Source organism: Oryctolagus cuniculus, chromosome 9, assembly GCF_051225735.1.
Source record: "Oryctolagus cuniculus isolate XC-2025 breed Fujian yellow rabbit chromosome 9, ASM5122573v1, whole genome shotgun sequence".
Taxonomy (NCBI): domain Eukaryota; kingdom Metazoa; phylum Chordata; class Mammalia; order Lagomorpha; family Leporidae; genus Oryctolagus; species Oryctolagus cuniculus.
The window spans coordinates 75,997,762-76,007,846 of record NC_142875.1 but is presented as its reverse complement, the minus strand read 5'-3'; the positions used below and the strand labels follow the sequence as shown (position 1 = coordinate 76,007,846).

Here is a 10,085-nt window from a genome sequence, read left to right as displayed (position 1 = left end):
GTATATTTAGGCTAAAAACAAATTTTCATTTGCTAGGTTTAGAGGGAAAAATGCAGTCATAATTCACTGTTACTATAAGGATTAGCTTTATTTTTTTCCTGCCTTCTTTCCCTAGTGGCTAGAAATGAAATCATAAACATCTTCAAACTCAGCCTCAGATGAAACCCCCAATCAATCCAACTGGGTGATGGAGCCTGGATATAGAGTTCAGAGTTCCAAGAAGGAATCCTGGGTACCTCGTTAGTTTCACTGCATTTCTGCTTCCTCTTCCTGTTTCTTTCCAGTGAGGAAATACTTATAGGTGCCTAATTGTTCATCAGAGGCTTAAAATTCTACCTAACTTTCCCAGTGAATACTTCCTTATGTAATTACCCATGTAATTATCAAGCTCCTTCACAAACTTAATATCTGCCTGGAACCAAGACCCTCCCTACTGCTCTCATTAGGCATTGCCTGCTGAACTTCTTAGACCTTATAGACTAGATTAGATTTTACTCATTGTTAATGATTTGAAAATTGTATCTGAATGCATATTGTAGCAAATAATCATTGTTGGAGAATTCACGTTCTACTCTCTCCCTTTAATTCTCTGTCCCACATGTCTGAGGTTCCAGAACACCTTGTGCTTGTGTTGTGCTAATTGAGACACATATGGTAAACATTTTTATTAGAATAGCATGCATGGAATTTCTATGAAGTTGGCGTGTGGGCAGGAAATGCTCATTGACAAAAGGGAATAAATGAGTTAAAAACATTGTCAAATTCATTTGTTCGTGTTTGATGGTCAGGATGTGTGGCAGAAAGACCAGAAGCTTTGCTATTAGACAGATTCATGTTTTAATTTCAATGCTGCAAATTTCTAATTTTGTGACTTTTTGAAAAGTCACTTTATTGTTTTGAGATTTTGTTGCCTCATCTGTCAAAAGGAGGCTTATAACAGCTAGTTGCAATCTGTAGCAAAACATGAAATAACATGCTACAGACTTTCAGCAATCTTATTGATCATGTTTGAGCTGCCTAATCTATATGTATGCTAATACTATTCTAGAGAGCTATCTGGTATTGATCTGACCTTGGTTCTGTTGTGGGAAACCTTGTGAGATGAGTCCAAGTTAGTGTTCTGGTGTGGATGACAATTTAGGAGACTGAATGCAATGGTGAGAGAAGAAGTGAAGTTTTATTTAAGTAAGAAAAAGAGAAGCTCCAAACAACACGACTGGGGGAGCTGGTAGAAAGAGAGACCAAGCCACTGAGCTCTCACACTCTATGGGTATTTGTATGCCTTTACTAAGGTATCTCCAAGGAACAAAGGCAGTGATTATACTTAAGTTACTGTGAAGGTGGGAAGGAATGGGAGGAGAGGATGGTTCGGGGAGGCAAAGTCTTACTGGAGCTCTTTCTGGCTTGTTTTTATTGAGATCTAGATCTTTTCCTCAAGACCTAAATCTTGTCACCATTGATAAATATTTGTTACAAGGGACTTCTGTCTTGGTTTGTTCAGTGTGCACATGCTGGGAAAGAGCAGCAGGATGGAGCCAGTTTGGCCTGCCTCTAGTCCCTGGCTCCCCAGTTCTAGCTTGTTCAATATTTTCACTAATGACTCAAATGAAAATGTTACCAAATATTTAGGTGACATGGGAGTTGTAATAGATAATATGATTAACAAAGTTAGACTGGAATAGTAAGACCAAATTTTAAAGGACCAGAGGTTTTGGATCAACAGACAAAGAGAAGTGGAACAGTGTATATGAAAGTGAACAGTGTATATAAAAGTGAACAGTACATAATGAATTAGATGTTACTGGTTTGAGGAATGTTTTAATTATACACTATTGGTATAAAACCACGGAATGGTTTTGATTCTTCTAATATTGCCCTTTCACTTTGTTTTCAATGTGTTTTCCCCTCTGCTGATTATTAGGTTTCATAGCATTGTGGACAATAGCACCAATGTATGAAAATGAATCATTCATTTGGAGAAAGCCAGGTAGGTTCAGTGGATGGGATCAAGGAAATTCTGTCAGGAAGTGTTGGGAGGTATCAAATAATTGAGGCAAAGATAGCTCTGGTTGTTAGTCCTAAGGTTGATAATTTCTTCATGGCAAACAGAATAGGTAGAATACTGGAAAAAAAATCCACATTTAATCATCTTGAAAAGTAGCCCAAACAGGAAGAATTTTAGACATTCAGAGTGTGCTTTCTTTGCTTACACTGCTGAAACTCACTGTGCGTTTGCTAGCATTCAGCAAGCCCCGGGCCATACATGACAAGCTGCTGTTATCCTTTGGAATTTCCTGATCCAGAGATTCCTCACAGGCTGCTGAGTTGATAGCACCTGGACACTTGGGCCCTCTGTCCAGTGTCTCTCCCCAGCTTTTGCATGGGAATGCCTGTACCTCTGCACTTGGACAGACTGCTACTGGGAGGGACTCTCCATATACAAAACTAGCTGAACATCACCAAAATGAAACTTCATGTGTACTATTACTGCTTTTCACTTTTTTCCCTTGATTACCTCCCACATCCTCTATACTTCTACAAGTGGTAAGATTAATACTGTGTGTCTTTACTGTTGAATCCTCTCAGCTGAAAGAGGGCCTGGTACATTGTGGATGTATATATGTATGCATTTGCTGAGTGAATGAATGAATAAATGAAATGTAAAAATACAGTGGAGTTGGGAGACTTGGAAGAAGCACCTGGCTCCTGGCTTCAAATCAGCCCAGTTCTGGCTGTTGAGGCCATTTGGGGAGTGAACCAGTGGATGGAAACCTTTCTCTCTCTCTCTCTCTCTTTGCCTCTGCCTCTTTGTAACTCTTTACCTTTTGAATAAATAAATAAATTTAAAAAATTTTTTTTAAAAATTGATGCTGTGGTTTGTATATGGTTTAAGTGTGATTTCCAGCATTCCTGTGTTGAAATTCAATCCCTACTATAAGATACTAAGAAGGTGGAACTTAATCTGACAACAGTGTTTAGAAGTGTGACCTTTGGAAAATGATTAGAATTAGAAAAATTCTCTATGATTGAATACTGCTGGCTTTATTAGAAGAGAGCGAGAAAGACCATAGGATGTAGACACATATATGTGTTCCTTTCCTTTCCCCATGTGATTCTCTGTATTAGCTGTCAATAAGAAAGTCATTGAAAGATGCAGCCCCTTGACAATCAACAAGAACTGTGACCACCTCCCCCCCCATCTTGTTTTCTTTATCAAGTTACCTAGCCCCATGTATTTCATTATAGTATTGCAAAATGTTTTTTTTAACTTTTATTTAATGAATATAAATTTCCAAAGTACAGCTTATGGATTACAATGGCTTCCCCCCCCATAACTTCCCTCCACCCATGACCATCCCCTTTCCCTCTCCCTCCCTCCTTCCATTCACATCAGGATTCATTTTCAATTCTCTTTATATACAGAAGATCAGTTTAGCATATATTAAGTAAAGATTTCAACAGTTTGCACCCACATAGAAACACAAAGTGAAAAATACAGTTTGAGTACTAGTTACAGCATTAAATCACAATGTACAGCACATTAATGGACTAATACAGTTGGATAAGAAGCAGAAATTATCCTGTGCAAAAACTTGACTGTTCTGTTGAGATACTGGTAATATTATCTATCCATACAGACTTGCTCCCCTTTATATTTTAGAAGTTCACTCTGGCTACAGTGTATAGAAGGAATTTAAGGAAGCAAAAATAGAGGCTGAGATACTCTTGCCAATATCAAGAAAAGTAATGCTAAAGAACAGTGTTAGCTCAAAGTACAGTGTAAGGTTTGGTGGACAGCTGGAGGTTAGGGAGTGGGTGAAAGAGATCTAGTAATCCAATTGACATAAAAAATTTCTGGGTTGGGTATCTAAATCTTGCGCTATTATGAACTTTAGCAGAAACAATAAAGAGAGGAACAGGTGATATGAGAAGGATTGGGTAAAGTGGCTTTCATAGAAGAAGGTAGTTGAAGCCTTGGCATGAATGAATCCTCTCAGAAGAGTGTACAGGGTGAGATGTTAGAGTACTGAGGACAGAAACTCAGATTTAAGAAACCTGAAGAAGAGAACAAGAATCCACAAATGAGACTGGCAAGAAAAGATCTGAGAGGTGGAAGAAAACTCAGAATAGAGAGGTGCTGCAGAAGCAAGTGGTAGACTATTTTGAAAGTGAGCAATAATCAACAATAGGTCAAATGCCACGAAGTTTAACTTACGGAAAGGCTGGGAGTGGTTTTGCAGCCCTGAGGGTATTTGGACTTGTTTGTGAGAGAAGGAATTCATATTTCTGATTAATTCGCCTAGAGATAAACATGTTATGATTAATATCCTGCAATAATGAAGAGAGATGTGAGTCATTTTTATAAAATGGGTGATTAAAATTGTTACATCAAGAATAGGAAGCAAATATATTGTGTTGCATTTATAGACATATAATTGTCTATAGCTGAGAAAACAGCACTGGTCTTCACATTTGACCTAGGTAATTTAAAACCCCATAGACATATTAGGCAACATGAAAAATATTTGTTTCTTTGTTTCATATTAACATAGGTATCTAATTATGATTAGTGCCATAAAATGTGTTCAAATGAAGAATGACTATTCCACAAGAGCTTATAATGCTTTGTGTAAATACACATCATTGTTGCTAGACATATTTTATTTGATTTACTAAATTGACTTTTAACTTTGTATATTTAAGCAACAAAAGCTGCTATGATTTCTCTTTTTAAGATTTTACTGTTAAAAGTCTTTCTGTATAATCCTATTATGTCAAATAATTATGTGATAAGTACTTTCTTTCTAAATAACATAATATAGAAAATATCCCAAAATAATGCCTTATGCATGTATATAATTGTTTTATTTGTCCTGAATATTTTTATAATAAATGCAGTAAATATTTCCTTTGGGAAAGTGCACTGTATTATAGCTCTATATCACTTACAAACCAGCTCTGAGTTCTAATTTGTCTTCCAGAAGAATGACAGAATCATTTCTTTTATTTTCAATTTTTATTTAATAAATATAAATTTCCAAAGTACAGCTCTTGGGTTACAGTGGCTTTTTCCCCCCATAATTTCCATCCCACCCATAACCCTCCCATCTCCCGCTCCCTCTCCCATTCCATTCACACCAAGATTCATTTTCAATTATCTTTATATACAGATATCAGGTTAGTACATAGTAACTAAAGATTTCAACAGTTTGCACCCACACAGAAACACAAAATGCAAAGTACTATTTGAGTACAAGTAATAGCATTAATTTACATTGTACAACACATTAAGGACAGAGATCCTACATGGGGAGTAAGTGCACAGTGACTCCTGTTGTTGACTTAACAGTTTGACACTCTTGTTTATGGCGTCAGTAATCACCCTAGGCTCTTGTCCTGAGTTGCCAAGGCTATGGAAGCCTTTTGAGTTCGCTGACTCCAATCTTATTTAGACAAGGCCATGGTCAAAGTGGAAGTTCTCTCCTCCCTTCAGAGAAAGGTACCTCCTTCTTAGATGGCCCGTTCTTTCCACTGGGATCTCACTCGCAGAGATCCTCCATATAGTTTTTTTTTTTTTTTTTTTTTTTTTTCCATAGTGTCTTGGTTTTCCATGCCTAAAATACTCTCATGGGCTCTTCAGCTAGATCCAAATGCCTTAAAGGCTGATTCTGAGGCCAGAGTGCTGTTGAGGACATCTGCCATTCTATGAGTCTGCTGTGTATCCCACTTTCCATGTTGGATCATTCTCTGCCTTTTTAATCCTTTCAGACAGTACTAGCAGACACTAGTCTTGTTTGTGTGATCCCTTTGACTCTTAGACCTATCAGTGTGATCAATTGTGAACTGAAATTGATCACTTGGACTAGTGAGATGGCATTGGTACATGCCACCTTGATGGGTTTGAATTGGAATCCCCTGGCACGTTTCTAACTCTACCATTTGTGGCAAGTCCGATTGAGCATGTCCCAAATTGTACATCTCCTCCCTCTCTTATTCCCACTCTTATATTTAACAGGGATCACTTTTCAGTTAAATTTCAACACCTAAGAATAAATGTGTGTTAATTAAAGAGTTCAACAAACAGTATTAAGTAGAACAAAAAATATTAAAAGGGATAAAGTATTAAGTTGTTCATTGACAGGACGAGGGCTGATCAAGTCATTGTTTCTCATAGTGTCCATTTCACTTCAACAAGTTTTCTTTTTGGTGTTCTGTTAGTTGTCACCTATCAGGGAGAACATATGAATTTGTCCCTTTGGGGCTGGCTTATTTCACTCTGCATGATGTTTTCCAGATCACTCCATTTTGTTGCAAATGACTGGATTTCATTGTTTTTTTACTGCTGCATAGTATTCTATAGAGTACATGTCCCATAATTTCTTTATCCAATGTACTGTTGATGAGCATTTAGGATGACAGAATCATTCAACTAGAAAAATCAGCCAGAAGTGATTAATGGTCATAGGATGTTGGTCAGATATTTCCAGTATATTCCCATAGGGCTCTGTCTGCCCTAGTAAAATGTGGGAATGTCGTTTGTGGATCTCAGTCACAGCTTCCTTTGAGTACCTTGTTGGAGAAGGAGGTAAACAGTAGACTTCTCTATAACGTCATCTTGAATTAGCTCCCTGTAAGTACCAGGTCATTCAAATGAGCAGAGGAAAAACCACTGAATGATTCTTCCTCAAACTATGATAATTTTGATTCAGAGAACCCAGAAAAACTATTGAGGCACAGGCCCAAAGTTATCTGTGTGTGTGGACATTTGAAGAAGCACGATTGAAAATTACAGGAGGTCAGTGGGGAAAGTGCCACATCCCTCCTTTTAAATCTTGCATATTTCATTTTGTTCATTCATGGTTTATTCTGAGAAGGGAATGATTGATGGCACAAAACAGCTTTAAGAATCTTAACTACAAAGGAAAATCAATCCCCCAACCAGTCATTTTCTTTGAAAGTTTAATACCTAGTCATTCCTTCATTATTTTTATTTCTTTTTAGTAACTCAGATAAACCTCTCCCAAGAGTTGTCCTTGACATAAAAGGATAATTTGGATCAAGGTTACATTTCCTGCATGGGACAATCTGCATTCAACAGCTGCTTATTTTTCCATGCTTGTAGCAAGTATCACTATCCAGCTCCAATCATTTGGCCAGGATGCTTACAGTGTTAGCAAAATCTTGCCCCACATGTAGCACACTCCCTACTCTTGTGAGTTTATTGGACAACTGGTGGCCTCAACTCCAAGCTCTAACAATATGCACCATTAAAAAATTATTTGATGAAGATATTTAAAAAGCTTGGCTTCTTTCTTCCCAAGTGTGGCCAACTCTGAAGGGCCATCTAGGGTTTGTTAAAAGCACTATTATATCTGCATATATTGGAATGTTACTAATTAAGGTATACCAATTTTACTATTGTTTATTTTATTTTACTTTATTTGGTGGGGCATTTTTAAAAATTTTAAATTATAAAAACTATATGTATTTATGGAATACTATGATATGTTTATTTTAAATATTTAGGCACTTTGGGAAACATATGGCATGGAAAAATGCTACTGTAGAGTCCTCCAATAATTAAGTATCATCCTAAGGGATAACTGATTTAATATATGCGGTTAAGAAACTTCCCACACTTCTTTTTTTTTTTTTAATTTTTTACAGGGAGAGTGGACAGTGAGAGAGAGAGAGAGAGACAGAGAGAAAGCTCTTCCTTTTGCCGTTGGCTCACCCTCCAATGGCCGCCGTGGCTGGTGTGCTGCGGCCGGCGCACCACGCTGATCTGAAGGCAGGAGCCAGGTGCTTCTCCTGGTCTCCCATGGGGTGCAGGGCCCAAGCACTTGGGCCATCCTCCACTGCACTCCCGGGCTACAGCAGAGAGCTGGCCTGGAAGAGGGGCAACCAGGACAGAATCCGGCGCACCAACCGGGACTAGAACCTGGTGTGCTGGCGCCGCTAGGTGGAGGATTAGCCTATTGAGCCATGGCGCTGGCCCACTTCCCACACTTCTAAGAAGACCTGGAGTTGGTTTAAGATACTCTGCAAAATGAGCATAGAACAGAGGCAGAAGTGCAATATTGAAGTATGGTGGGAGGAAAACTTTATAATATACTTCCAAGATGTGAAAACCAAATTGAAATTTTACATTTTAAAGAAGAACGAGGATAGGTATTCAATAAAATAAATGGAGACTACTTTCTCTGAAGTCATTGTTGAAAAATAAAAATCTTTGGAATCAGCTGACTCTTCATCAGATGTTGTCTTCATTTGTGGATGTGCTTTTAACCTAGATTTTGGTCAGGGACATTGAATAGCAGTCATGAAGGAGGACAAGATATCCTAGAGAATTCTGACAAAAAAGAGTCATTCTTCTTGGGCTTAGTGACAGCAGCTTGGTTATTTAGCTGCTTTTTATCAAGGGGCAGTATCATCACAGTAGTTTTAGCTGGAAAAGTTTGCCATGTAATTTTGGAAATTATCAAGATGATATCTTCTATTTTTTCTCTTCAGTGGGACCAAAGAAATTGGGGACTATCCAATATTTTTTCTCAAATAAGACAAAGTGGATACTGTCATCTCTGAGAGTTCTCAATGTAATATTCCATGTTCATTAAACAAATATTTTTGAGTCCTTTGTACATGCCAAACAAGATAAATAATAGGCTATAAATGTAATAAGTAAATTACATGGTATGCTAGAAACTGTTAAGTTATACAACTTCTTTTAAAAAGTAAATCAGGAAAGAAAAAAGACCCAAAATAGCAAAAAAGGATCCTGAGTAAAAACAAACAAACAAACAAACAAACAAAAACAAGCTTGACACGTGACACATAACAATACCTACTTTCTTGTTTAAAAAAACCTTTTATTTAGTAAATATAATTTTCCAAAGTACAGTTTATGGATTACAATGGCTCCCCTAACTTCCCTAGCACCTGCACTCCTCCCATCTCCCACTCCCTCTCCCATTCCATTCACATCAAGATTCATTTTCAATTTTCTTTATATACAGATATCAGGTTAGTACATAAAGATTTCGTCAGTTTGCACCTACACAGAACATAAAGTGTAAAATACTGTTTGAGTACTAGTTATAGCATTAATTTACATTGTACAACACATTAAGGACAGAGATCCTACATGGGGAGTAAGTGCACAGTGACTCCTGTTGTTGACTTAACAATTTGACACTCTTGTTTATGGCGTCAGAAATCTCCCTAGGCTCTAGTCATGAGTTGCCAAGGCTATGGAAGCCTCTTGAGTTCGCTGACTTTGATCTTATTTAGACAAAGTCATAGTCAAAGTGGAAGTTCTCTCCTCCCTTCAGATAAAGGTACCTCCTTCTTTGATGGCCTGTTCTTTCTACTGGGATCTCACTCGCAGAGATCCTCCATATAGGGTTTTTTTTTTTTTTCCATAGTGTCTTGGTTTTCCATGCCTAAAATACTGTCATAGGCTTTTTAGCCAGATCTGAATGCCTTAAGGGCTGATTCTGAGGCCAGAGTGCTGTTGAGGACATCTGCCATTCTATGAGTCTGCTGTGTATCCCACTTTCCATGTTGGATCGTTCTCTGCCTTTTTTATTCTATCAGTTAGTATTCACAGACACTAGTCTTGTTTGTGTGATCCCTTTGACTCTTAGACCTATCAGTGTGATCAATTGTGAACTGAAATTGATCACTTGGACTAGTGAGATGGCATTGGTACATGCCACCTTGATGGGTTTGAATTGGAATCCCCTGGCACGTTTCTAACTCTACCATTTGTGGCAAGTCCGATTGAGCATGTCCCAAATTGTACATCTCCTCCCTCTCTTATTCCCACTCTTATATTTAACAGGGATCACTTTTCAGTTACATTTCAACACCTAAGAATAAATGTGTGTTAATTACAGAGTTCAACCAATAGTATTAACCAGAACAAAAAAATACTAAAAGGGATAAAGTATTAAATTGTACATCAGCAGTCAGGACAAGGGCTGATCAAGTCATTGTTTCTCATAGTGTCCCTTTCACTTCAACAGGTTTCCTTTTTTGTGGTTGGAACAATACCTATTTTCAAAACACTACAAAGCTATAGT

The 10,085-nt window shown here is 37.7% G+C and overlaps 1 non-coding gene across 1 annotated transcript; it reads right to left on the bottom strand.

The window, feature by feature from the left end:
• Positions 1-7,115: 7,115 nt before the first annotated feature.
• LOC127482552 (small nucleolar RNA SNORA62/SNORA6 family) lies at positions 7,116-7,267 on the bottom strand. The gene has a single exon (XR_007913759.1). It is a non-coding gene; the product is annotated as a small nucleolar RNA SNORA62/SNORA6 family (small nucleolar RNA).
• Between the last annotated feature and the right edge of the window lie 2,818 nt (positions 7,268-10,085).